Source organism: Symphalangus syndactylus, chromosome 7 (assembly GCF_028878055.3).
Source record: "Symphalangus syndactylus isolate Jambi chromosome 7, NHGRI_mSymSyn1-v2.1_pri, whole genome shotgun sequence".
Lineage (NCBI taxonomy): Eukaryota > Metazoa > Chordata > Mammalia > Primates > Hylobatidae > Symphalangus > Symphalangus syndactylus.
This window is the reverse complement of record NC_072429.2, coordinates 132,602,303-132,628,974: the sequence shown is the minus strand read 5'-3', so window position 1 is coordinate 132,628,974 and position 26,672 is coordinate 132,602,303. Positions and strand designations below refer to the sequence as shown.

The window sequence follows — 26,672 nt, the reverse complement described above, 5'->3', positions numbered from 1 at the left end:
TAGTCCTCAATTAGAGTCACTGATTATGCCAGTTGGAAGGACACTAATGATGAGACTGAGTTAGGATGCCAGACGAGAGTCTATGAGACATCAAGGGAATTGAAGTAGCACTGGCAGGGAGTGTCTCAGACTAAGATAAGGATCTGACAAGGTCTCAGCCGACCTAACAAGCAGCTCCAGAGCAAAGATTTCCCACTGTGCAGCTGGTATCATGCGCTAATCAGTCACTGGCTAGGCACTGCTGGGGAAGAGTGTGGCCTCAGCTCAAAAGCAGAATTGGATCCTGGAGGACCTAATGACTAGAAACTTCCAGCTGACTACACTCTGCAACTGACTGGTAAGTGCTTTCTTAAAGGGAAATTGGAGCAGGGAGCTTCTATGGCTGTGACAGCAATTTCTGATATTTTACTTTTTTTTTCCCCTAAACCATTTGAAGGCAAGTTGTAATCACCAATCACGGCATTTTGACCACTAATTATACAGCATATGAATCTCTTAACAACTAAACATTTTCCTACAAAACCACAATACAATGATCACACTGGATAATTATTTGAAACAATAATATTGTCTGACATGTTGTCTATATTCAAATCAAATTCCATTAATCATCCCAATTAAGTCTTGTTTTTTCCGGGTGTGTATGCACATGTGCAAATGTGTGTATCTGTGTGTTTGAGCCATAATCCAATTAAGGGTTATGAGTTGCATTTGATTCTCCTGTCTTTTTAGTCTCCTTTAATGAAAAATAGTTCTCTTACCTTTTTGCATTTTCAAGACATTTGTATTTCTGAAAATTCCACGTCATTTGTCTTTCAGGATGAACATCAGAATTTGTCTTCTTATTACTTCATGACTAAATTCAGGATATAATTGTAATACCTCACTTTTCAGTGTTTTTGTTTGTGCTTTAAATAGTCAGTTGTGTTTTATGTGAGTTACAAGAAATAAGAAAACCGTCTTTTGTATTTACCTACTTATTTACTATATCCAGTGCTTTTTATTTTCTCTTGTAGATTTGAACATCTATAGAATATTACATCTCTGACCTGAAGGACTTGCTTTAGCATTTCTTGTACTACAGGTCCGATGGAGGTAAAATCACTAAATTTTAATTTAACTGAAAATGCCTTTATTGCACCCTTGTTCAAAGGATATTTTTGTTGAATACAGAATTCCCTATTGACAGTTTGGTTTGGTTATTGCTTTTCTCATTCAGCACTTCAAAGATGTTACTCCATTATCTTCTGGCCTCCATTGTTTCTGATAACAAGTCAGCAATAATTCTTATGCTTGTCCCCTACATATAATGTGTCTGTTTGCTCTGGCTTCTTTCATGATGTTCTCATTATCTCTGTTTCTCAATCATTTGACTATCATACTACTAGAGATGAAACTTCTTATATTTATCAGGTTTTGATGTTTGTTTAACTGTTTGGACCTATAAATCATCAAATTTGGGGAATTAGAGACTATAGTTTCTTCAATTATTTATTTATTTATTTATTTTTTGAGACAGAATCTCACTCTGTCGCCCTGGCCTGAATGCAGTGGTGCAATCTCAGCTCACTGCAACCTCCGCCTCCCAAGTTCAAGTGATTCTCCTGCCTCAGACTCTCGAGTAGCTGGCCACCACACCTGCCTAAGTTTTTTGTACTTTTAGTAGAGACGGGGTTTCACCAAGTTGGTCAGGCAGGTCTTGAACTCCTGACCTCAAATGATCTGCCTGCCTTGGCCTCCCAAAGTGTTTGGATTACAGGTGTGAGCCACTGTGCCAGGCCAAATATTTTCTTTGCATTTTGTTCACTAGCTTCTCTCCTAGTGCTGATGTGTTAGACTATTTGCTATTTTCACACAGGGCCCTGGAGTTCTTTTAAACTTTATTCAATCTTGTATCCTTCTTTCCTTCAAATTGGGCAATTTTTATTATCTATGATCAAGTTCACTGACTTTTTCTTCTGCCATTTCCAATCTATTAGACCTGTTCAGTAAACTTTTTATTTCTGTTCATTTGTTTCAGTTCTAGAAATTCTATTTATTTTTTTTTCTTTTTTTTAGATGGAGTTTTGCTCTTATTGCCCAGGCTGGAGTATAATGGTGCAATCTCAGCTCACTACAACCTCTGCCTCCCAGGTTCAAGCAATTCTCCTGCCTCAGCCTCCTAAGTAGCTGGGATTACAGGCACCCACCACCACACTCAGGTAATTTTTGTATTTTTAGTAGAGATGGGGTTTCACCATGTTGGCTAGGATGGTCTTGATCTCCTGACCTCATGATCCACCTGACTCAGCCTCCCAAAGTACTGGGATTACAGGCATGAGCCACCGCAACTGGCCACTATTTAATTTTATAGTCTACATTTTTTTCTATTGAATTTTTTTATCTACTCACTAACTAAAATCAAACTTTTCTTTATTTAAACATCTTTACAAGAGTAATTTTCAAGTCTTTTCTTAGTACAACATGTGCATTATCTTAGATTTGGTCCCTGTTGACAGTTTTGTTTTGTTTCATTTTGTTTTTTACTATGAATCATATGTTTCTATTTCTTTGTATATCTACTGAAATTTGCGTTGCATGCTGAATGTTGTAGAAAAGACATTGAAGAGACTCTGGCTTCAGTATTGTCCTCTCAAATTAATAAGTCATTCAATTACTGGTTAATCACCTGAAATTTTAAATGCTTGGTTTAACACTTTGTTCATTCAAGTCTGTGAAAAGCTCAAGGTATTTTCCAAACCTCTGTAACCTGGAGGGATCAAACACTAAACTCAGTATTTTCTAGGGATCTTTTCTGTGACCTTGGTTAGGCCAGGTCCATGCTATGATCCCTATTGTTAAGACACAAGCTTTCTGGAGTCTCGGCTAGATGCTAGGGTATTAATGATGGATTAAGAAGATGTCTCCACTCTGACAGGGCAAGATCTCCAACTTCCCTTGCACTTCTCCTTCCGAGAACTGCTTGACTTCTCGTATCTGTGTTCTGCTCTTAACAGCATAGTATGTGCTATATGGTAAGGCTGGATGGCTTATCCTGTACCTGTACAACTAAAATCCAGCCACAGAATCTTAGAGATTCTCCATCAATTTGTGGAATCCCCTTTCCACAGAGGTTCCTCTACTCAAGGCCCACCTTGAGGAGTCCATCTGCCTCAAGCCCATAACTCTTTTTTTTTTTTTTTTTTTTTTTGTATTTTTAGTAGAGACGGGGTTTCACCATGGTCTCGATCTCCTGACCTCATGATCCGCCCGCCTCGGCCTCCCAAAGTGCTGGGATTACAAGCGTGAGCCACCGTGCCCGGCCGAGCCCATAACTCTTAATTGTGATCTCTGTTTGGTCAGCTCACTGGGGCCATGCATTCTGTTTGGACTCCAGCTTACTGTGCTGCAACCAGGAAATTGTTCTAAGCACAGAGATGGATAGTCACAAGATTCATCTCAGAAGTTTCCCTTCTCTCAAGAATTGCAGATTTGCATTACCTACTGCCCACTGCCTGAAAATAGTTATCTCATATTTTTATCCAGCTTTATATTTGTTTACAGCAGGAGGGATAATCCAGTCCCAGCTACTGCATCATGACCAGAAGCCTGTGAAATATATTTTTAATTTCTCAGACTCTAAATTATAGGAAAGCACAGAAAAGGCAAGATGAAATGGCTATTGGCTGAGGCAATTCATGGTGTGATTTACCAACCTGGAAATATATTATCAATCAACTCCAAGGAAATGAGAGCAGTTTCAGACTTGCCAACACTATAATAATGAGAATGATAATAATAATAATACTAAATGTAAAATGGCCTTCTCTATTTCCTTTCTTAGGAAGTACTGAAGGAGGCACTTACAGAGATGAAGGAATAGAAAAGGGAGACCCAGGATCCAAGAGACAGAGGATCCAACTGAGAAAAGCAACATTAGCAAAAGAATGGCCATTGCGTATCAGACTGAAAAAGTGATCTATGCAGACTGAAAGAAAAACATGATGCAGGAGGCAGGTTTTAAATACCATAAAAATAAAACTAAGCCAGGCGTAGTGACTCATGCCTGTAATCCCAGCACCTTGAGAGGCCGAGGCAGGTGGATTACCTGAGGTCAGGAGTTTGAGACCAGCCTAGTCGACATGGCGAAACCCTATCTCTACTAAAAATACAAAAATTAGCCAGGCATGGTGGCAAGCGCCTATAATCCCAGCTACTTGGGAGGCTGAGGCAGGAGAATCACTTGAACCTGGGAGGTGGAGTTTGCAGTGAGCCGATATTATGCCACTGCACTCCAGCCTGGGCAATAGAGCAAGACTCCGCCTTAAAATAAATAAATAGATAAATACAACTGAAAGCTTATAACTGTGGTTAAATATTTGAAGAGCTATTTACAGGCAGATGATGGAAGGTGGAAACACTAAAAAATAATAATAGGCAGGTAGAAAATAAACAATAGAAAATCAAGGCAATTATTAACTCCAAGTAAAACAAAAATTTGAAGGAGAAAGTTGATCTAACTGTGCACTAGTTAGCTTAGCAGGGACCTATATTTACATAGTCATAATTCCATAAACATTGTTACTGGTTTAACCAAAAATTGTGTACATATCTTATTCAGGGATATGGGTGAAAAGACACAGGCAAGGGAGTGATTGTGTAAAAAAAGTGGAAGGTCTCTCATTCAGATAGGCCTGTCTAAAATCCTGGCTCTACTTACTACCACTTACCTAGGTCAATTTGGGCAGCTTCTTTTGACTTTCTGAGCCTCAATTTCCCCTTCTACAAAATGTATAATCTCTCATAAGATTGTTGTATTAAGTAAAATAATATATACAAAGGCTCCCACACAAGTTGACCTAAATATATATTTCTTTCCCAGGTTTTCTTACTTATGCACCCAGACAACTCTTTTGCAAAAGAAAGCGATAAAATTGGATCTAACCCAGCCCCAGCTCCCACAGCTTCCTCATCCAACTCCAGCCCCAGGCATCGGAGAAGTCTATGCTGTGATCACACAGAACTGCTCACCAGTCCTCAGAATACATTGCACTGCAAGTTTTACTGCTGTGCCATGATGTTTTGTCTGCCAAGAGTTCCCTCTTTAACCATCATGTCCATTTGTTAAGAACATCAATCTTCTATTATACTTCCAAAGCTTCCAATTATAATGAATTATTCTTTTAGTGTTTGGCACATTCTTAGTTGTATTGTGGTCTATTTATGTATCTATGTCTTTCACCAGATTGTATAAGCAAGGACTTTGCTTTAAATTATTTTAACCGATACTTTTTGTTGAGTAACTATTGTGTGCCAAGTACGGTGCACATTACAAATTGAGGATCTAAGATAATTTAGACACATGTATTCATTCAAAAATGAACCCACTAAGTGCCAAGAATTCTAATAGGCATTGAGATCCATGTGACCATGAGAAATATGGTCTCCTCCCTCACTGTATTTGTAGTGTGGAGAGAAGGAGCAGGCACATAGAGAGGGAATTACAAAGCTAAGAAACGTCTATACAAGGGGAGGTATCTGGGTCAATGAGAGACAAAAAAGGGACATCTGCACAGACATGAGAATTCAGGAAAGGCTTTTCGGAAAAAGGAACTTCTAAACTAAAAGTAAAATTAGTAGTAGTAGCTCACTAAGGGATTGGAGAAGAGAGTTCAAGATGAGGAAAAACATAAAAATATGTACACAATACAATAGAAGCAAGAGTAATAGGTATTCCTCTCTACCTAGAGGAATCAGGGAAAGCTGTGGGGGCATTTGAGCAGAACCTTCAAGGATAAGTAGATAATTATTGGTAATACTCTCATTCTTTTTGTTGAACAACTATATTAATGCATTAATTAATAGTCATCCTTAGTCCAGAAAGAATAATCTAATTGCTAATTTAATAATTTTGATTCAGTAGTGTTATGTTTGCTACCTAAATGGTAGGAATTTTTATTATCAAAAAAGCATGGACTTACTTCATTTTGAAATATATACTACAAACTGAAAATTAATTTAGATTTTTGAATCTTGCTTATTTTTGACTCTATTCTAGTATCCAATTTAATTAGCATTTTTAAATAAATTCCAGTTGCTTTGTAGAGGAAAACACAGAAAACTAGAAGATTGCTAAGTATATCTCATGATGTTTACTATAGAGCAAGACTTCAAAACAAACCATTGCATTTCAAAATTAATAATTTCGGTTGTATTATCGTTATTTATAAATATATGGCCAACATGATTTCGAGAAGAAGCAAGTATCTAGTTAAACTGAGTGGTACAGGCTGGGCGAGGTGGCTCATGCCTGTAATCCCAGCACTTTGGGAGGCCAAGGCGGGTGGATCACCTGAGGTCGGGAGTTCGAGACCAGCCTGACCAACATGGAGAAACCCCATCTCTACTAAAAATACAAAATTAGCCGGGCATGGTGGTGCATGCTTGTAATCCCAGCTACTCAGGAAGGCTGAGGAAGGAGAATCGCTTGAACCCAGGAGGCGGAGGTTGCGGTGAGCCGAGATTGCACCCTTGCACTCCAGCCCGGGCAACAAGAGCAAAACTCTGTCTCAAAAACAAACAAACAAACAAACAAAACTGAGAGGTATGGACAAGAGTCAGCACAAAGAAAGGTGACTAGAATTGAAATGATATTTTCTAAGAGCCACCAGTGTGCTTATTCTATGTCCTGAGGAATCAGAGATGAAGAAGTCACAACTTCTGCTACTGAAAGTGTGCATTGAAGGAAGAGTAATATTTCCTAGGCAAACAACAGTCTGTATCTCTCCAACTCATCTCTTTCTTTATTCCTACAGTAACTGTCTTAACTTAGGCTCTCATCATCTGATATCGAGATCATTAAAATACTCTCTTCCCTTGAGTCTTTCCTACCCATGTATTCATTACCCTGTGAACAGAGTGACCCTTCTAAAATGTATATCTAAACACATATCTCCTCTTATTTGTCTGCAATTGGCCTTCATTTTTGAAAGATACTTTTGCTGAGTATAGAATTCTAAGTATTTTGTCTTTTTGTTAAGTATTTTAAAGATGTTGCCCCATCGTCTTCTGGTTTGTGTTGCTGCCAACAAAGTTTGTCGTCATTCTCATTGTTGTCTCCCTGCACATAATGCACTTACTTTTCTTGGATACTTTTATGATATTCTCTTTATATCAGTTTTAAGAAAATTGATTACAATGTGCACTGGTGTCATTTTCTTCAAGTTTCTTCAGCTTGGAGAGTTCTCTGGGCTTCTTGGATTTAGGGGTGTATAGTTTTTATCAAATTTGGAAAAATTTTGAACAGACTTCTTTGAATATCCTTGTCTTCCCCTTTTTTTCTGGGACTCCAATTACACATACCTTGGATCTTGTGAAACTACCCCATGGCACACTGATGGGATAATGCACATCGATGTTCACTTTATTTTCCGTATTTTTTTTGTTTTATTTTAAGTGTTTTCTACTGCTTTTTTTTCAAGTTCACTAATCTTTTCCTCTGTAGCCTTGAGTTAGCTCTTAGTGGCATCTCATGTATTTTACATCTCAGGTATTTTTTATCTCTAGAAGTCTGATTTGGATCTTTGTCATAACTTTTACATGTCCATTTAACATGCTGGTGTTTTTTCTATCTTCTTAAATATACAGAATGTATTTATAATAGCTGTTTTAATTTCCACATGTACTAATTATATTATCTGTGTCATTTAATTAATGTCTGTTTCTATGGATTGATTTTTTAATCTTTATTATGAGTTATATTTTTCTTTGAGTATCTAGTGCTGTTTGGTAGGAAGCTAGATATTGGTGACTTTTAATTTTGGGGTATTACATTTTTTCTGTATTCCTGTAAGTATTATTCAGATTTGTTCTTGGGACCAGTTAAGGTAGTTGGAAACAAACCGATCCTCTCAAGGCCTGTTTCTATGCTTTGCTAGGCAGAGACACAAACTAATCTGGCCCCATCAATGAGACAATCCTCTTTTGAATACTCAACCTGATGCCCTGGGCCATATGAGGTATCTTATAATGGCTGTCAAGAACATGAATTATTCCCAGTCCTGCATGGCTCCAGAAATTTTTCTATCTACTCCTTCTGGGTGTTTTTTGTTGTTGTTGTTGTTCGTTTGTTGTTTGTTTTTTCCTCCCTGGCCTCAGGTGGTTTTCTTTAGTGCATGTGCTGATTAGTACTCAGCTGAAGACTCAAAAAGGACTCTTCCACAAAACTCCAAAGCTCTTTTTCTGTGAAGCTCGCTCCTTTCAGGAACACTGCTGAAAGAATCCCAGCCACATTGGCCTCCCTAAATTCTCAGTCTTGCCTCCTAAACTTAGGGAGACCACTGGACTCAGTTTGAGCTGCTTCTTCTTGCACTGCAGCCTGGAAACTCTCTCCAGGCAAAATGGAGAAATATTCCTAGAACTTGCCCCATGTGTTCTTTTTTCTCAAGGATTACTGTCCTGTACTGCCTGTTTTCTAGTGTATGAATACTGTTATTTCATATATTTTGTCCATGTGATTAGCGATCTAAAGTGGGAGGATAAGTTCAGTCCCTGTTACTTCATTATGACTGGAAGTGAAAGCTGACCATTATTTAAACAGTTGGTAGCTTCTAAACGCTTTCAGAAAAACACGCCAACTGAAAGGCTACAACCTTAAGTCCAGGCCTGGAGCCTCGCCTCCTCTTTCATTTCCTGCTCCCATGCTTGCCCCATGGGGCCTTGTTTGACCTTCATCCACTTCAATGGTGGTGTTGAGGGTCTCGAGAACCCTCTTGGGACCTGGCCGAGAGCACATGGGCTCCAGGGTTAGGTACCAGGGGAAGTCGAAGAATCTCCATAGCACCCAAGCCTCCATCCCACTCTCTAGCTCCATTTTCCCAGAAATCTCAGCAGTAAACAATACACATTGCTTTCCCAGTGATTCTATGAATGGAATGTGTTTCTTCCCATATTTTTTTTTTTTGAGACAGAGTCTCACACTGTCGCCCAGGGCGGAGTGCAGTGGCACAATCTTGGCTCACTGCAACCTCCACCTCCCAGGTTCAGGTGATTCTCCTGCCTCAGCCTCCCGAGTAGCTGGGATTACAGGCGCCCGCCACCATGCCTAGCTAATTTTTTGTATTTTTAGTAGAGACGGGGTTTTACTATGCTGGTCAGGCTGATCTCGAACTCCTGACCCTGTGATCCACCTGCCTCGGCCTCCCAAAGTGCTGGGATTCCAGGCATGAGCCACCACACCCAGCCTTGGCTTTCATTCTTGTATGTACAGTTCTCTTGGTCTGGATCTCCAGAGAGCAGAGGTGAGTTTTGGGATCAGCATGCTGAGTCCCCACCCTAAATTCCTAATAAGACAAAGAAACTCACAGTATAGTCCAGAAGAAAGACATTTAAACAAATATAACAGAATGCTTCATGTAAATCCCTCGTGAATGCTTGTCACATTAAATAAAATATAAGCACAAAGATACGCACTCAGTTCTTAAAGAACCCAGGAGAGAAGCCTGTCACTTGGCCTGGGGCTATCTAGGAAGTCTTTTAGAAGGAAGTGACTAGCCCCTTCCCTGACATTTACCCAGAAAATGTATTTCCATAATTACTTTCCAATGACAGTGACTCAATGGAACAACTCTGGCACTTTAGAAACATTTTAACAACATCCTAGTTTGGAGAGCTCAGCAGTTATTAAGATAGAAGAAGCCAGCCAGCGGCTCTGTCAAGCAGCCAGGAAGGTTCCTGCCGAGGCCATTGTAGAAGGAAGCAGTGGGGGAAGGCATTAGAAGAGTTGAGGATTGGGTAAGGACCCCAGACTGGGTCTTCCCGAGCCTTTGATTAAGACGGGCCAAGTTTGTCCTCACCACTCTCAAAAACGTGCTTTCCGTGAATCCAGGGCGCAGAGTTCTAAACAAGGAGGCTGTTAAAAGATAGATTAAAAGGCATAAAAATAGTATTAGATTTCACGGCACAGTGAGGCCTGTCAAGTCCAGGCTCACAGAGTGAATTGCTTAAAGGCGATGATCAAAATGAGTCACCAGTGTCTGCTCCAATTGTGCTGATGCCTCTTGGAAAAGCAAAAGACGGGACTATTGTTTGTGTCAAAAATACTTCTGAAGAGGCTACAGAAATCAAAAGGCGCTGATGTGCCAAAGTCTGAAGGGAGAGGAAGGGGAGAGAAGAGAGGAGAGTCAGGGGCTTGAAAATGCAGGGGAAGCAGATGAGCAAGAGATAGCATCTCAAGGCAGGGTGGAAGGGAGGGGCTGATGGTGGAAAGGGGCTGAGTTGTGCAAGCAGAGTGGAGTTTAGTCCTTGGAGACCCTCGCTTTATCAAGCTCCTACTGTGTGCTAGACCTTGTGCTGGGCACCTTAGGTGTGATAACTCAGAAAACAACAAACAGTTACTTGAGGGAGCGATGTGGCCTTGAAGGTGTCACTGAGCCTCTCTGAACCTCCGTGTCTTCTTCTGGAAAGTGAAGTTAAACAGCCATACCTCTCAAGGTGGTTGAGGATTTTACATAAGATAACAAGGGCAAAAATGTCAAGCATCCAAAAAGGGCTCAATATACAAAGTTGAATCTGAAGACAAATCACTGGGCAATCCTAATCACAAGAACATTCACTGAGAAGAGGTTATTCTCCAGGCACTGAGATGAGCAGTCTATATTCAGGCATTATCCAATTTAAACTCTCCAGACCTATGAGTTAGGTAATATTTCCATCCCCATTTGACTTATAAAGAGACAGAGTCTTTAGTAAAGACTGGGACAGTAAGTTGCCCAATGTCACACAAGAGAGAAGCCACAATCTAAAAATCCATCTGTTTAGTTCCAAAAACCTGTGATGCTTATCATTTTGCTGGCTGGTTGTCTAGAATGATAGAAGGCTAACATTGGCGTCATCTTCAAGGTGACTCAGTATCAAGCCCTCCACCTCCCTGCAGGCCTCCTTTTCATGTGTGAACCCCTCTGAAACCTCCTGCCAACTAGCTAGCCTGCTCCTGTTTGCACTCTTCCCTTGATGGGGTGCTCACTTCCTGCTGAGGCAGCCTGACCAATTTCCTGACAATTCGACTGGTTTGAAAGTACTTCTTTCTCCAGTCCATTGGATTGATTTCAGATTCAAGATCTGCACCAAGTAGGTGCATTCTCAATTGTCACTTCCAGGGAGGAAATCTTTGACAAGTTCCCACTGCTTTTTAGAAGTAAAATAGTCATAACTTATTCTTCTTAAAAACTGCCAAAAGCATGAAGAGAATCAAGACTGAAGACAAAAATTGCTTTTCTCTCCTCTCGATAACACTGTCAGCGTGGAGCAGGCTGACTGTGGAGGAACTTCAATCGGAGCTAAATTTATATTCATTCAGGTGTCACCGGACTCTGCTTTCTTGCCTCTCTTTTCTGATCAATGCACTCATTAAAGGGCTCAGGCTTGGCAATAGATTCACCATCATGCTCGTCACCCTGGGGTTTCAATAACACAGGCTCTGAGACTCTAACAAGCTGCTGAAGAATGAAAAGAAAAAAAGAAAAAAAACTTTATCTTTCCCTTCTTGTATAGAGTCCTGAAATTGTTTCTTTTTGTCTTTTACAAACAGTTCTGTCGACTGTATTAATTTTATGGAGGAGCTTTGAGGGGCATATATAGGAAGAGGGAAATTTAGAAAATATTTATGTGGAGCAGGTGTACAGAACAAGTATACATCTATTTATTCCCAAACAGTGAGAAATTTGGATCACATTTATTTCTGTTTTTCCTAACTTGGAAGATTTGTTTGGAAACTTAAAATAAAAGGTTTGTTTAACTTTTACCAAATTACGTTTTATTTGTCTTAACAGAAGGATGCTTTCACTTCTACACATTCCATTGTAGAATCTGTCTACATACTCATGTATTTTCACAGTCCCAAGCATGGTATGCAGGTTGATATGTGGTATGGATCTGTGTCCCCACCCAAATCTCATGTCAAATTGTAATCCTCAGCGGGGCATGGTGGCTCAAGCCTGTATCCCAGCATTTTGGGAGGCCGAGGCAGGCAGATCACTTGAGGTCAGGAGGTTGAGACCAGCCTGGCCAACGTGGTGAAACCCCATCTCCACTAAAAATACAAAAATTAGCTCGGCATGGTGGTGCATGCCTGTAATCCCAGCTACTCAGGAGGCTGAGGCAGGAGAATTGCTTGAACCCGGAAGACAGAGGTTACAGTGAGCTGTGATTGCACCACTGCACTCCACCCTGGGCAACAGAGCAAGACTCTGTCTCAAATAAATAAACAAACAAATAAAATTGTAATCCTCAATGTTGGAGCAGGGGCCTGGTGGGAAGTGATTGGATCACGGGGGCGGATTTCCCCTTTGGTGCTGTTCTCATGACAATGAGTGAGTTATTATAAGATCTGGTTGTTTACAAGTGTGTAGCACCTCCCAGCCCCGCTCTTCCTCCTGGTCTGGCCATGCAAGACATGCTTGCTTCCTTCCCCTTCACCTTCTGCCACGATTGTTAGTTTCCTGAGGCCTCCCCAGTCATGCTTCCTGTATAGTTAGCAGAACCGTCAGCCAATTAAACCCCTTTTCTTTGTAAATTACTCAGATATTTCTTTATAGCAGTGGAAATAAGAACTAATACACATGTCATGTCCTTATTATTATCTACACTAAACAATTTATCGTGAGTGTTCCCTATGTTGCTTCACTTTTTGTTATTAGCCGATTATTACTGAGTAACTTGTGAAATAGAGGCTCTTAACCATTCTCATTAGATAATTTCCTTTATTTTCCATTAATTACCTAACATTAGTCACCTTTGTACTTTTATTTTTTCACAGGGAAATGATAATCACCTTTGAAGTCCCTCATTGTCTGTTTCTACTACGCCTACCGACTATGTTATCTGAAATCAAACCACTGTCATAATCTCATCCACTTTGGGTGTCATGAGACTTTGCACCTATAGGGTAAACTTATCTGATAGCAATCATTTAAGCATACCCTTACAATGATCCTGTATGGCAGATGCACTTGAATGGGTGCTCCAAGCAAGGGAATCTGGGAGTACTAACCTGGAGATTCATTTGTTCCTTAACTGTGGTAAACATCTGAGTCCCCACACTGCCCCAGCTCATGGAACACAGTTCCATACAGGAGATTAAAGCCCTGAGTTTGGAGTTAAATGAAGGTTGCCAAGCAGAGGTCATTATGGAGAGGAAATTAGTCTGTTTTCACACTGCTGATAAAGACATACCCATGACTGGGCAATTTACAAAAGAAAGAGGTTTAATGGACTTACACTTCTACGTGGCTAGAGAGGCCTCACAATCATGGAGGAAGGCAAAAGGCACTTCTTATATGGTGGTGGCAAGAGAGAGAATGAGAGGGAAGCGAAATGGGTTTCCCCTTGTCAAACCATCAGTTCTCATGAGACTCATTCCCTACTACGAGAACAGTATAGGAGAAGCTGCGCTCATAATTCAATGATCTCCCACTGGGTCCCTCTCACAACACGTAGGAATTATGGGAGTACAATTCAAAGTGAGATTTGGATGGGGACACAGACCCAAACCATATCAGATCTTAAGTGAAAATCATATATGAACTGCATAATATTTGTAGGTGGTTGTGGCTTTCCTGCTCAGCTCACCACCACTGGGCCGTGAAGTTATCTTTTCCCACCCACTGCCACTAGATCTTTTCTGTACATAAGGCAGTTCTCCTGCCCAGCCCACCACCACTGGACTCCCTCCCCCTGTACATAAGCCCCCTGTACATAAGCCTCTTGTCTCATTTGCTGGCTCTGGGTCCTTTCTTCGGCCTCTTGAACTTGGTGCTTTTCCCACTGAGGCTAACAGGGGCTCAGCACCACACTGCCTTCTGAGAGTTAATGGCTGTGTGCCCATCTATTCTTCTGCAATAAGCAGTTTATGATGGCTGGGCCAGCTATTGAGCTCAGGAATAAATCTTCACCAGGTCTTGGTCACTGTGCTAGGAGCTACAATAGTCATGGTTATTTGACAGATGAAGAAACTGAGGCACAGACGAAAATGTTCTGCTGCCCAGTGGTTGGGCTGACCCAAAGCCATGTTTTCCACCTGACATTCAAGATGGGCTTTGTTAACTTTGCCAAAACTGTAATTGTGTAAAAGTCAGAAGTTAAGCTAAGGTTGGTGTTGTGATGCTACTACTATAGATACTACATTTCAGCAAAGCTGGAAAAAGTCCTAAAATATTTTTCAATATCATAAGAAGAGAAATAATTCTATACAGTCATCAGATACCATTAAACACTGCTTTCGACTAGTGTATAACTGAGCTGCTATTCGATCAAAATAACAGCTAGAACTTGTGCGTCCCTACACACAAAGTTCTGTGCTAAATGCCTTACAGGTGATATCTCAGTATCAGTTTCATTCCATTTTATAGACAAGGCACCTGAATATTATAGAGTTTAAGAAACTTATCTAAAGGCATGTGTGCAAGTGGTGGACCTGAAACCTAAAGCTTCATCTTTCTAATTTCAGAATCTGTCACCCTAACAACAGGTTAAGCACTGGGCATTCAAGCTGGCCACACCATGAAATGCATCTTTGTGCAACTTCTCTTTTTTTAGAAGAAAAATCTTAGTTAGACTAAGAGAGGTTGAGTTTTGGGCCCAAAATCACATACCGACAGATCCATGTTTAAGGCCAGGCTCCCCAAATCTTCCTTTCAGAGGAATTCCAAATAATGTGTCACATACATATCCACGAGGCAGAGCTCAATTCCTTTCCTCTTGATTCTGGGCTAGACTTAGTAACTTGTTGCCAAAGAAAGAGGTATAGAAATGAAAATATAGAAACCAAGTGGACACTACGTTGATCAAGGTTAACATCACCAGTGATAAGTTATCTTGCTTGCTGTCACATACCCCTTAACATGCAACCAGAAGAACACTTCACCTCCGTGATATTTTTCTCAAAAATCTATAAACCCAATCTAATCAGACAAGTTCAAACAGGGGGACATTCTACAAACTACTTGACTAATAGTCTTCAAAATTCTTTAGAGAATCAAAGAAAAAGATTAAGAAGCCCTTGGATCAGAAGAGACTACATAGATATGACAACTAAATGCAATGTGCAATTCTGGATTGAGTTGGATCCCGTTGAGGAAGAGGACATCAGTGAAATAACAGGTACCAACAAAATGAAGTCTGTTAGCTCAGGGTACTAGACCAGTATTAATTTTTTAGTTGTCATAGTTGCACCATGGTTATGTAAAATGTCAGCATTAGGGTAAGCTAGGTAAAGGGTATGTTTGCAACTTTGGTATAAATCTAAAAATATTACAAAATACAGTTTCAGGTAACATAAAAATAAAAATAAGCAGGTCACCAAAACTTTAGCTGCCTGTTTCATGGCCATTTCCTCGTAGCTTATAATTCACTCACTCCTTTTTTTTTTGTTTTGTTTTGAGATGGAGTCTCACTCTGTTGCCCAGGCTGGAGTGCAGTTGCACGATCTCTGCTCACTGCAACCTCCGCCTCCTAGGTTGAAGCAATTCTCCTGCCTCAGCCTCCTGAGGAGCTGGGATTACAGGCACCCGCCACCACACCTGGCTAATTTTTGTGCTTTTAGTACAGACGGGGTTTCGCCATGTTGGCCAGGCTGGTCTCAAACTCCTGACCTCAGGTGTTCTGCCCACCTTGGCCTTCTAAAGTGCTGGGATTACAGGCATGAGCCACTGTGCCCAGCCTCCCTCACTCCTTACAAAAATTAAAAAGAAAAAGAAAACGAAAAACAGGGGTCCAAGAGGATATGTGTGAAGACCACTATTCACTGAAAACAACCTAGAGCAATTATTCTTGGAATGTGTGTGGCCTCACAAACAGCATACCCTACACATGCACACTGCACACTGCTAAGACTGGTTCCAAACACACGGCTACATTATTTTCCTTTCAGGCTGAGAGCCTGGGGTTTCACTTGGCCACTCGCTAGGCCAGGATTGTTCTGGGTTGTTTTTTTTTTTTTTTCCTTTTCCTTTATTGGGGCAACAATGCTGCAGCTGAGCCTCTGTAGAAAGAGAAGGACATTCTTTCCATTTTTTTAAAAGGAGCAGTTAAAAATACACATTGGTACATACTGCAATTATCATTCAGAATAAATGCAGGAACGGTGACATTAACTAATGGGAGTGCAGCAGCTGCCGGCTTGTTGAAAGCCGTCCTCAGCGTCGTGCGGAGGTGTCCAGTGCTAATTGCTCCTTTAGTCTATCTGTCTGATGTCACGAGGGAATCCACTGGGTAAACCCAAGGCTGCTTTTTACCTCAGCATGGCCCAGAGTTGGCTTATCCTCAATAAGGTGTTTGTTGGCAAGCGGGTAAAAAGTTACACTATGATCATGGTTTCATTAACTTAACCTTTAGCAGTGCCTTTGATTAGCTGGAATTGCCCAACAGAAGGCTCAAGGAAAACCCATAACAGACCAGTTATTAAAGAGGCACTAATGTTAACCGAAAACCAACCAAATGCCAGATAGCACCAGGCGTTTGACCAGGTCTTTAATCCTCTGACCAATCTGCTGAGAAGCAGTGCCGTGCAACTTGTAGAAATGGGGCTTGGAGCTGGGAAATGACCACCAGGTTAACACTTCGGCAAGCGGCAGGCACGGACTTCTCACCAGCCCAGCCTAGAGTGTCAGCATCGTGCCTTGCACTCTGGGTGCCTAGATGACTGTTTTACTCATTTATTGATTCTATCATACCCCCAATTCTAAAAAGGAATGGAGATGTCTTACAGAAACTCCACAAAACTGGACAGAAAATGATATGCATTCCCAGCTGGGCGCGGTGGCTCACGCCTGTAATCCCAACATTTTGGGATGCCGAGGTAGGCAGAATGCTTGAGCTCAGGAGTTCGAGAGTAGCCTGGGCAACATGGTGAACCTTTGTGTCTACCAAAACTACAAAATCTCAGCTGGGCATGGGGATGTACATCTGTGGTCCCAGCTACTTAGGACGCTGAGGAGAGAGGATCGCTTGAGCTCAGGGCAGAGGTTGCAGTGAGCCAAGATCGCACCACTGCACTTCAGCCTGAGCAACAGAGTGAGGCCGTATCTCATTAAAAAAAAAAAAAAAAAAATGCATTCCCAAAAGTATCTCGTGCGGAAGTTGGGGCTGGAGGTTTCTGATGAGAATCTAGCAGTCAAAGCTGCAAGATCCATGACGTGAGTGAGGAAAAAGCAAACAGCAGAGAAGGTGGGGAGGGCACAGCAGGATACATGCTTAAGGCATGCCCCCCTTCTTAGAATCTGCCTTAGACTGTGGGGGGCTTTTGTAGCTCTCCGTTGGGCTATGTGTCCTTTAAGAGCAGTAGACCATGTATTAAATGATTTTTTTTTCCATTCTCCACAGTGTCTTGCACCTACTGAATCACAGGTGATGCAATTTGCTCATCTATAAATAATAATATCCACTTCAAAGGAATACTGTGAATGTGATTAGGCAACACATGTCAGCATGTCAATGGCTCAGCACACGCCTGTCATATGGGAGGGCTCAACATAAACGTAATACAAGGTTATTAACTTGGGTTAAAATTGTCCAAAGCAGACAAAACTGCTAAAGGTTACATAGTAGTGGGGTGACATGTTTCAGCACTGCCCACCTGTGGGAGAGGTAGAAGAGGAAAGGGACACTAGAAGAGGGGAAGAAGGCAAGAAATAAGAAGAGAGGTGAAAAACAAAGGGAAGGGAATGGGAAATGGGAAAAGCAGAGGAGGACTGGGAGAGGGGAGAGGTGGAGTGGAGAGAAAGAAGAGGGAAATGAGAAGCGGAGAAGAAGAGAAGATGAAGGGGAGGGAAGAGGAGGGGAGGAGACCAAAGAGATTATCAATCTGACCACAAAGAGTAGCCTCTGCTCCTGAAGATTCCAGAGTGGGAGGAGGAGGAAGAGGGAGTTCCCCCACCTTACTGGGCCTCTCCCCAGGCACAGAAGCCACATCTCTATTTCCCTATTGTCCTGTCACCTCATCCCGTGGAGAACAACTGAGCTCCTCTGTGCTTTGGTGATACGGAAACAGTCCTTCCCTCTGCCTCTCAGAAGCTGGGCAGGACCAACCCCCATCTGCTCACCATTTCATTTACTCAGAAAATGCCTGTGGGTACCACAGCAAGCAAACAGATGAACCCTACCCTGGTGGAGATGGTGGACTACTGGAGGACGCAGCATAGAACTGGAAGTTACAACGTGGGGTATAACATCTTTGACAAGAAAAGCCCAAGGCAGGATCCAAGACTAGAGGAACATGGGAAGTTCCCCAGAGAAAGAAAGCAATGTCCCCAGAGGGACTGAGGTTCCGTTGGAGTCTACCCACAAAGCGAGAGCTGAGAGCAGAACAGAGGGAGGAAGCAGGATGTGCAAATCTCAGAGTTCAGCAGGAACAAGGCAGATACTGGAAACGGAGAGACAATGACCAAAGCTGGAACACAGGGCTGTGCTGGACAGGGTTGGGGGGAATCCCTAGAGGGGAGGAGAGACCAGGCAGGGATGGCCTCGGAGAGAACAATGAGAAGCCAGACTTCTAAACCATGTCTCATAGAAGTCTCTTGTCATGAGACAAGAAGATCCTCTTGGTTGTTTTGTTTTCTTTTGTTTCCAGGAAGAGCCTCTGACGGCAGTACGAGAGGGGACCAGGCTGGAGAAGGAGCCAGAAGATATTGTGAAGGCTGTCACAGGCAACTAGAGAGAACCCAGGGAGAGTGCCAGGGCGCTGGGGAAGGTATCCAAGGGCTACTGAGGAGACTGAATTTGTTGGACTGGATGTAGTATTGGGTGTTGGGTTGTGGGGAGATGCAGAGAAAGTCAAAGACAACTCTGGGCCTTCAGGTCTGGACAAATGGTGGAGGGGGATGCTGTCCCTGAGATACAGAAAGAAAAAGAAGGTAGTTGGTCTTATACAGAAGAAGGTTTGTGGTCTCATGGGAAGGCCATGTAAATTGCATAGAGAAGTTGGATATTTGGGTCTAGAGCAGAGACCAGCAAACTCTGAAAATGGCCAAGGAGAGGATGTTTTTTGTTTTGCGGGTTGTACAATCCTTGCTACAACTACTCACCTCCACTGTTGCAGCTGGAAAGCAGTCACAGATGATGTGTAAATCACTGGATGTGGCTGTATTCCAGTAAAACTGATTTACCAAGGTAATGACAGGCTGGATTTGGCTAGAGAGCCACAGCGTGCTGACCCCTGATTGAGAGCATCAGATAGATGTCTGGGCTGGAAATAAATATTCAGGGAAAGTGATTTGAAGTAATGAGTGTAGATTATATAGAGAGACATAGATTTAGATATATCTATTGAGACATATACTCTATTTTTCTATGTATAGATATATAGATGTTGAGAAATTTATTTTAAGGAATTGGCTCACATGACTGTGGGCCTGGCAAATCTGAAATCTGCAGGGCTTGGTAGCAGACTAGGAACTCAGGCAGGAGTTGATGCTGCGGTCTTGAGGCAGAGTTTCTTTCTTTCAGGGAAACCTCAGCATTTGCTCTTACAGCCTACAATGAATTGGATGAGGCCCACCCTCATTATCGAGGCTAATCTGTATTCCTTAAAGTCAACCGCATCTGCAAAATACCTGCCCAGTGCACCTGGATTAGGTTTCAATTAAATGACTGGGTACTATAGCCTAGCTGAGTGGACACATGAAAGTCACCATCACAGAGGTCATCTTAGAATTCTGCTGCTCCACTTTTGTAAGCAGCCACATCATGCTAATAACCCATGTTGTGGTTACAGTCAATGAAGACCCCAATATGTTAGGGTATCATTTCTGTTTTGATCCCAGATGCCCCAAGTGCCCATATCAATATATATATATTTTTTGAGAAAGAGTTTCACTCCTGTTGCTGAGGCTGGAGTGCAGTGGCATGATCTCGGCTCACTGCAACATCTGCCTCCCAGGTTCAAGCGATTCTCCTGCCTCAGCCTCCCAAGTAGCTGCGATTACAGGCATGTGGCACCACGCCCAGCTAATTTTTGTATTTTTAGTAGAGATGAGGTTTCACCATGTTGGTCAGGCTGGTCTCAAACCCCTGACCTCAAGTGATCCTCCTGCCTCAGCCTCCCAAGCTGCTGGGATTACAGGCATGAGCCACTGCACCTGGCCCAGTGCCCATATCAATATCGATGTTTCAGGTTACGTCTGCCTTTGCCCAAGAGCAGAACAGCATTCACTGCTCTTTTCCTGCCTGGAAAAGCCCCATTAAATGCCTCTCAGGTAAGATGGTCACCCAGGACCCTCCCTTCTCTGAGGCTCATGGGTTCAGAAGGTTGTGAAAGGGGTCACAAACTTCCTGCCTCCTCCCTCATGCAAACCCCAGTCACGAGTGCCTGAGTATCGGCAGTGGAGGAGCCCCGTGTGCTGGCAATTCTTCAGTGGGAGAAAGGCATTTGCAAAGCCTAATAATGGCACCATACATATGTATACATTTTACACAAAGCCTGTTTATTTTAAAAAATCAATTTCTTTCCTACAGATGGCACATTGCATAAAGAAACACGAACCCAGCAGCACCCCTGCCAGCGGCAATTCTGAGTGCTCATTTCCCCTTTGCCAAGACATTACATGGGAAAGCATGTGCATTTAAGGGCATCCAATTATTTCTGTACCAGAACAGCAGCAACATCCCTAGCAGGCCTATCCTCTGGAGTTCACGTGTAGGTCGTCCTGACACACAACACGGCCTAAAGGGACCCCAAATCCAGGCCAAATGGGAGCAGGGTTGTCCTCAGGTAAATGCCAAGAACATAGTGCCTGGAAAGTTTATTGCATTCCCTCAGTTTCCCCAGTCCTAAACATTCAGGATCTGACAACTTCCTTATGAAAGGTAAGGTAGATTGCTACCTTCTAGAGAGCATGCGCTACCCCACCCACATCCCACATCACCTCACCCACATCCATGCACTTTGGCAACAGAACTGACAGTCAGCTTGCCTTTCTAGGAACACAAGCATGTTCAATACTACTGGGCACACACGTTTTATTGCAAATCACATCATAATATGGAAGCAGACATGACTGTCACTGTCACTGTGACTGTCATTCTCTGCCTCACCTTTGACGATGGCTGCCACTGGTGTGGATGTTTCCAGGGGACTTCTGTTCCCCTGGTGCTAGCAGCATCTTGCCTCAAACATGCACAGCATGGCCCTGCTTTCTGTGCCATTGGAAGGGCACTGCTCCTACAGTGATGTTCCTCCAGCCTATATGTATAGGCATAGATCAGACATAAAGGGGTGTGAGCAGCCCTGGGGGTGCCCTCAATTAAGAAGGCAAGGTGGGAACCAAAAGCCTCCTTCCCTCCCTGCTGACACTTCCCAGCAGCATCCTGAGTGTTTCGCAGACAGCCCTGGAGAAACCGCGCTCCACAGCCCACAGCAGCATCCTCGGTAACACACCTGGCGCTGGTGTTCTCCCTTCTTCCCTGCTTCCTCACTCCTTGATAACCTGCCAAATAAACCATCTAGGTAGACGCCCTCATCCCAGCTCCTTCTGATTTCAGGAGGACCCCAGCTAGAACACTGTCTCTGGAACCCATGGTACCTTCTCACTGAAGTGCCCAACGTTGGCACAACACCTACCAAAATGTTGATGCGACTATGCCCATGATTCAACCAGAACAACGTTGATTGGTTAAAAGGTGCATTAATAAACTTGACTCTGGAAACAACAACAGGTCCCTGAAAAATTTATGTCTCTAGAAAATTAAGAAACTACGGTAATCCCGGGAGGCCCAGGCGGGTGGATCACGAGGTCAGAAGATTGAGACCATCCTGGCTAACACGGTGAAACCCTGTCTGTACTGAAAATACAAAAAATTAGCTGGGCGTGGTGGCGGGCATCTGTAGTCCCAGCTACGCAGGAGGCTGAGGCAGGAGAATGGTGTGAACCCGGGAGGTGGAGCTTGCAGTGAGCTGAGATCGCGCCACTGCACTCCAGCCTGGGTGACAGAGCAAGACTCCATCTCAAAAAAGAAGAAAAGAAAAGAAACTACGGTAATCCCTTTACAACCTCAGACTCCCATCCAGGGAAATTATAATCCATCCACCTTTACTTCTCCATACTTACTTTCAACAATGCTGTGGCTCAAATGTGTAGAGGGCAGGACACTCACAAAACATACTGACACAATAGCAGTGAAGGGATTGGGGTCAGGGCCAGAGTAGAGATTTTTTGCAATGAGATCTTGGGATGGAAAGGAAGCAAAACACACTCTCATGCTGGGGCCTGCTTTCTCTGAAATGCTGCAGAGAGAAGGAAAATGTGTGTTGAGGGCCTTCAGACCATGAACAGGCATTGCTCTCTAGAAGGTAGAGCAGTGGGAAATCAAAAAGATAACAAGTATATGGTCAAGAGCCAGACACACAAAGTAAGAGTCATGTGTCTACACAAACATCATACTATTTTGTATCAGTCCGAATGAACGAGGTTGTGTTGTGTAAGAAATAATGCAACATCTCAGAGACCTAAAGCCACCGACTTTTACTTCCATCTTAGGTTGGCTGCCCATCGAGGGCAGTGCTCCATGCTGTCTTCCCTCCAGGGCCAGGCCGAAAGGGCAGCCCCTGTCAGATTCATGACCATGATTGCAGGGGGAAGAGTTGGCAAATTGCTCACCGGCCCTCAAAGCTCCCACCCAGGTGCAACACATGTCACTGTTGCTTACTTGTCATTGGCAAACACCCATCACATGGCCACATCTGAAGGTTAGAAAATACAATCTGGCCTGGCGCAGTGGCTCATGCCTGTAATCCCAGCACTTTGGGAGGCCAAGGCAGGCAGATCACTTCCCCATACTTACTTTCAACAAGCAGAGCCCAGGAGGTGGAGACTAGCCTGGGCAACATGGAGAAACCCCATGTCTACAAAATATACAAAAATTAGCCGGGTGTGGTGGCATGCACCTGTAGTCCCAGCTACCTGGAGGACTGAGACAGGAGGATCACTTGAACCTAGAGGTCAAGGCTGCAGTGAGCCAAGGTGACACCACTGCCCTCCAGCCTGGGCAACAAAGTGAGTCCCTATTTCAAAAAAAGAAAAGAAAATATAATCTTACCAGAGGGCAGAGAGCTAGAAATATTTAGTAAAGAACAATGTTAATTACTACAAACCGCATTTGTGAACGCCTCCTTCAGGCTTCAGAAGAGGAAACTCTTGGATGTTCAGGGCACAAAGGATGCTAAATGGGTATTCCATGTGTAATTGGTTTTTATTTTTCTTGCAATCTTCAAGTACAGAAAATCCTATTCACACTTTGTTACCTGTAGTCTATCTTTATTGTCTTAATAATTTTTATTAATATACATACATGAATTTTAAAATAGTCACATTTTAGTTATATAGAAATGTATACATTTTAAGATTATTTTATTTTTAATGTAATTTAATTTATATATGAAGGCATTCATCTTTGCACTTAAGGACTTCAGCCACCCTCGTTCTTTTTTCCTATAAAGCCCTACATTCTAGAATCACACATTTGCCTCTTCTGAGTAACTTTATGATCTCTTTTTCAATTCTTGGGGAACCGCATCACAGAAAACCAATTCCACGGTCCTAATATTGAGGAGCAATCCATATTAAGGGCAAAAATAAGCATGAAAAGGAAAGGGAGAGAAACAAAAATTAAATAACCAAGAAGGTCAGAATGAAGACAGAGAGGGACAGGGGTTGATGAGACGGTGTAGAGGGCCCACCTGCCCCACGCCCCTGCCACGTGAGGTGGCTGATCACGAGGGCAGCCTTGCAGGGGATTGCAGCTGCAGAAGAGCCATTCAGAGTGGCAGAGCTGTTCTTCCAGGCAGCCCTAGTCCTTCTCACACAGCTTGAGACTTAATTAGGAATGTGGTCCTTAGGCCTCAGGGGGACCACCTCTGCACACTGTGGTGCCAGGGCCCCAAAGCCTGTGGGGCTGGTGGTGAAGGAGGAATCTGAGGTTCAGCCTGGGAACCAGGAGGGTCATCTCAGTCCTAGGATCCACCCTGCAACGCAGCCCAGAGACTTGTCCTCCTCACCCGGCCAAGCAGGATCACCCCTAACACGCACACTCCAAACCATGTGTCTCCCTCCAACCTGATCACGGCAATGCCCCGTCTCAGAACCCATCCACTGAGAATTCACGACCAAATTTGAGAATTAAAGCAGATAAGGCCTTCGTGGAAGAAGAAAGTCTTTCTGTTTGTCTGTCTCTTGCTCAGTAACCAAATGCATCTCTATAATAAAATAACCCAGAGGGAAGGAGGGTCAGGAAAATGGGTTTATTTATGGTTTCTAGCCAGGACTGCACTTAAGGTTTTCTGATATTCATAATTAGTTGGGGAGGGAAAGATCACTGACTTTTCAAGAACCATGTCTTCATTAGGCATGTGGTCCTTAGGCCTTGTGGGAACTGCCTCTGCATGCTGTGGTGGGGGTGCCCTATAGCCTGTGGGGTTGGTAATGGAGGAGGAAAAATCCGAGGTTCAGCTCAAGAATCGTGTGCTCCGGGAGAGGAGGTCCCCAGGGCCCACGTGTTGCCTGTGACCACCCACAGGCTTTGTGTCTTTGCACAAGTCCCTTAGCACCTCTGAGTCTATCGCCTCAGCTCTAAAATAGAAAACAAGAAGAGGCTGGATTAAAGGCTGGCAAAGGTCCCTTCCCACTCTAAATAACATACTGTTATGAATGCCAGGATTTGGGCCCCATTTTATACCACTCTAGAGTATGCTAAAAAAACTTCAACACCTCATCCTCTCCACCTGGGCTACACTTGACCCTTCCTCTCATGCAGGCAAAGTCCCTGGAGGCTGACTCCATGTCCCCCCTTGATATGGTTTGGCTGTGTCCCCACCCAAAATCTCATCTTGAATTATAATCCCCATAACCTCCATAATTCCCATAATTCCCGTGTGTTAAGGGAAAGACCAGGTGGAGGCCATAGAATCATGGGAGCAGTTTCCCCCCGTGCTGTTCTCATGATAGTGAGTGAGTTATCCTGAGATCTGATGTTTTTATAAGGCGCCCTTCCCCGCTTTGCTTGGCACTTCTACTTCATGCCGCCTTATGAAGGTGCCTTGCTTCCCCTTCCCCTTGGAACATGATTGTAAGTTTCCTGAGCCCTCCCCAGCCATGCTGAACTGTGAGTCAATTAAACCTCTCTTTTCTTTATAAATTACCCAGCCGTGGACAGTTCTTTACAGCATTATGCAAATAGAATAATACACCCCCTCCTACATCTTCCTTCTGACTGTCCAGAAGTGGAGATGCATCATAGATATTCTTTCAAGAGTCATCTTGAGACTACACAAATGACAAACCCTTCTAGGTCTCAGTGTTCTTAGCTTTTGTCAGCTTTACTTAGATACGTCAATTCACTTGTAATAAGAGTTCACATTTTCTTAACACTTGCTATATGCCAGGCATTGCTGTAAACAGATTCCTTTTTCTAAACTTCCTCATATTCAGTCCTAAGTAATGTGATGAGTCAGGTGCTATTATTATTACCCCCACTTCACAGATGAGTTCACTGAGACACAGAAAGGTAAGTACCTTTCCCAAGGTCATACCTCTAGGGAGGTGACGAGCAGGACCTAAACCTGCAAGTCCAGCTTGAAAGCCTGTCCTTCAATTTCTATTGATCTATCCACCCATCCACTTCTAGAGGCTTCTCTCTGCTCATGCCTCTTCCCTTCTTCTAAAGGTCAGCCATCATTTCTCTGCTCAGGATTATACAGTGTCTCTGTTTCAAGACAGTTGCTATCTTTGTACAACTATGGTCTCCTATCATCTCTCAAAACAAAAGCCTGAGAATAGAAGAGATGAAAATACAACCTTCGTAAGATTGTGTGTGTGTGTGTGTGTGTGTGTGGCAGGGAGGCCAAGGACTCTGTGCCAATGCCAGTTGTGAATGGAGTTGGGGGTCTGCACCGTGCCCCTTCCTCATCCACATCCACTAAACCCCAGCATTGTCCAAGCAGCAGGCCAGCTCTACTGCAAGAAACTCCACTCTAGCCCGGAAGGTATTTTCTAATTTCACCTCCTTGGAGTTTTCATTTCAGCAATGAATCTTATCAAATTGCTATTGCTCCAGACGCATTTTCAAAGAAGAAATGAAAACCATGATCACCAGGGTGAGGTAATAGATGCATTTGATTCAGTTGTAGAAGTGAGGAGACCAAAATCACTCTCCCACCTGGAAAATGTGCTCTTGTTGGCTCCTGATCCGGGCTTCTCTGTGTTTCTGACATCAGACAAAGAGCAGCAAAGGACTTTACCCAGCGATGCCTGTCTGCAGTTTCCCCAGGCCCCGTCTCTGCCCTCACTCATCTCTGGAAGACCAGGCCTGGTGGAATGAGCATCTGTCCATGGCTCCGTTTCCTCCCCTGTCAGATGATGAGACTAACACCTGACCCGCCGGCGGCCACCGGCGTTAAATCCACGTGGCATGAAAAGTCTACCAAACAGCCCCGAGCACTGGAGGGTGTCTGTGAATGATAGTTGAATTCAAATGGAAAGGGATCTTGAGAATGAATGTGTTTGATGAGCTCAAATTGGGCAAATTCTGGCTACCAGGTGGTTGTTTAGATGCTATCTGAGAAAGAAATCCGTCTCTTCACTCAGAGTTTGCAGAAATTTAAAACGGCAAATGTGCATATAACCAGTGCTAACTCAGATACAGGGAGATTG

The 26,672-nt window shown here is 43.2% G+C and overlaps 1 long non-coding RNA gene across 1 annotated transcript; it reads left to right on the top strand.

Annotated features, from left to right (window-relative positions):
* The first annotated feature begins 239 nt into the window (after window positions 1-239).
* LOC129486844 (uncharacterized) lies at window positions 240-21,678 on the top strand. The gene is made up of 4 exons (XR_008659115.1): window positions 240-337; window positions 1,017-1,095; window positions 20,485-20,740; window positions 21,511-21,678. It is a non-coding gene; the product is annotated as an uncharacterized lncRNA (long non-coding RNA).
* The last annotated feature ends 4,994 nt before the right edge of the window (window positions 21,679-26,672 follow it).